This window comes from Bison bison, unplaced genomic scaffold, assembly GCF_000754665.1.
Source record: "Bison bison bison isolate TAMUID 2011002044 unplaced genomic scaffold, Bison_UMD1.0 scf7180017862158, whole genome shotgun sequence".
NCBI classification, from domain to species: domain Eukaryota; kingdom Metazoa; phylum Chordata; class Mammalia; order Artiodactyla; family Bovidae; genus Bison; species Bison bison.
This window is the reverse complement of record NW_011492730.1, coordinates 1,177,098-1,179,583: the sequence shown is the minus strand read 5'-3', so window position 1 is coordinate 1,179,583 and position 2,486 is coordinate 1,177,098. Positions and strand designations below refer to the sequence as shown.

The 2,486-nt window shown below is 36.8% G+C and overlaps 1 protein-coding gene across 2 annotated transcripts in view; it reads right to left on the bottom strand.

Moving 5' to 3' along the window:
- MYOM1 (myomesin 1) overlaps positions 1-2,175 on the bottom strand; it is a 124,172-nt gene extending 121,997 nt beyond the window's left edge. For both annotated transcript variants that reach the window (XM_010832718.1, XM_010832717.1), the window contains exon 1: positions 1,983-2,175. The gene's annotated coding sequence lies outside the window, so the exon portion shown is untranslated. The remainder of the gene's footprint in view (positions 1-1,982) is intronic.
- Between the last annotated feature and the right edge of the window lie 311 nt (positions 2,176-2,486).

Here is a 2,486-nt window from a genome sequence, read left to right as displayed (position 1 = left end):
AGTCCTAGGACGGATCCTGGAGGATGCTTATATTGCCATTTAACAAGCCCTCTCAAATCTCACAAATGGTTCAAAAAGATGGTGTTAAACCAGAAAAATTCCATTAAGAATATAAAGCCTCCTAGTCTTCCTGTATTAAAGAAGAAAGTCAGTTAGCAGTATAGCAGTTTGCATTGTGAATTTGAGCTAACAGTCCTACTGAAAATGAAAGATGGGTTTGCTTAGCATAGAGAGGGGAGACTTCAGATTGCATTATCTTTCTTTAGAAATCTGTCCACTGACTGGAGCCTATCAACCATACTAATAACCCTGGATGAAGTAATAGTTTTATGAAAGCCACCCCCTTCCATCATTAATGCTTTTGTGCATGTCCTAAATTTTTTACATGTAAAATCAGTTGTAATCAATTTTTCAAATTGATTCTAAATTCTAAATGATTCTAAATTGATTCTAAAATTCTAAATGAGGACTGAATCTTTCTAAACTTGCTACCTTTTTTTGGGTCAAGCTTAAAATCTTTTTATTTTAAGTGAAAAGTAGGCATGTATTCCCTAGAGAAGAAAATCCAGCAAACTTCACTCCAGAAATATTTATGTTAAGGCTCATGGAAGATATCAGTCTACATGGCATTTCCCAGGAGGAAAAAAATAGCTACCAGCAAACAACTTTTGCTTCAACCCTTAAATAGACTGTTATTTTCTATTTTAAAATATACAGAATAATGATCAAGTATAATGAACAATCATTAGATTAATTTTTATAGAAAAAAGTGTAGACTATATTAATATAGAAGTATATGATATTAGGCATTTATAAAGCTATTTGGTAAATTTGCATAATGATACATAGTATACTGCAACACAGAAAATGTTATTTGAATGATGTCCAAATAAACAATGAATGACCTTCTTGTGTATTATAAGCTAAATTCAGAACCCAAATAACTTGAAATGCTGTTAATTTTCACAAAATAAAATCTTTAAATGTCTTGCCTCAATTCTATTTTCCATTCTCTTTATTTCTGTTTTCCCCCAATATATTTACTTTTAATAGTACTGAATATTCCAAGCACAGAGATAATATATTGCAAGTAAACAGGTTTTGACATTACGTCAACAGAGCTGGTTGTCACAGCTCTGACCTCTGGAACGAAGGTACAACTACCTTCTCTTCATTAAGTAAGTAAGGATTATCCCCCAACATATGACAGCTAGGGTGCGTTGGGAGGAAAGATGGTTTGGTTGTCTTCCATTCCTTTAAGACCTGTGTTTTGTTTTTTTTTTCTCCCTGAAAATAATTTGGGAATTTAGGAAGAAACACTAACTCCATAGTTGTATTGTGACACAATACTTTTGTATAGGAGTTAGGGGCTGAAAGCTATAAAAATTCTTCACAGAAAGTTGTGAACTTTAGGGTCATGATGCAGGGATCTGCGTTGCCTCTGAAATACTGCTTAGCCATTTTCCAATTAGAAATACCCCCATTGCACCCTTACATTTATCCACATGGCATTGTCGGGGCAAAAATCACTGAATTAGAAACTTGAGACTTCAGAGTTAACCTACTCCTTTTGATCAAATTTGTAATCAGGCAGTACTGTAGGCTTATGGAGAATGGAAAACACATGATTTCCTGTTTCCTCACCCATTTCAGATTTCAACCAAACCGCCGAACTGTAACTTGGAAAGAGTACTTGACTCATGCTTACAGTTCTATCTGAGACAGCTACAGTTTTTTATAGCTCCAGGAACAGTAGCTTAATTTTAAAAGAATCCACTGATCTGAGAGAAGGGCTGTGCCAGCACAAACTGGCACCCTGCTGCTCACATTCCTTCCCTGGAGCTCCACTTTCCTATTTCTCTGCTATTCTGACATCTCTTAGAGAAAACTGCTGAGCTCAGAAGACAGAAACCACACACACCGCAGTGCTGTTGAGCACATAAAACATCAAGTGCACTCTTCTGCCTCAAGGTCACACTTACCAGTTTGCAAAGGATTGATGGTGGTAGCAATGTTCCGATGTGACGGTGGGTGCTGGATGAGACAGTGAAAAACCCACGTAGGTCGAATCCAAGAAAAAGTTAAGAGTCAGGGCTAAAAAGACAGGACCCTGGGGGCCAGTTCAAAAATAATGCATGTGGTCAGGCAGTAGAATGTCAGAGCCACACAGCCAGCCTTTTATGGCTAAGAAAGTAGATAAATATAGCAGCAAATGGGGATTGCAGTCCTGAACGGAAAGGAAGAGGAAGGCCCTGGCAGGTAGCTGCCACAGTAATATATTGACATGCACGCCAGTCGGTGGGTCTGGTCTGATTAAGCTAAATGTAGGGCTTTTATTTAGCTATATGAGTTATTTTCAACATCATTTTACCACAGCATATTTAAAAGTGTAATAGAAAGAGTAGTTTGTGTTATGAGCTAAAAATAGGTGTAGTAATCTGATTCCCAAAATGAACTTCATGGAATTTTAATACCAAGATATGGTT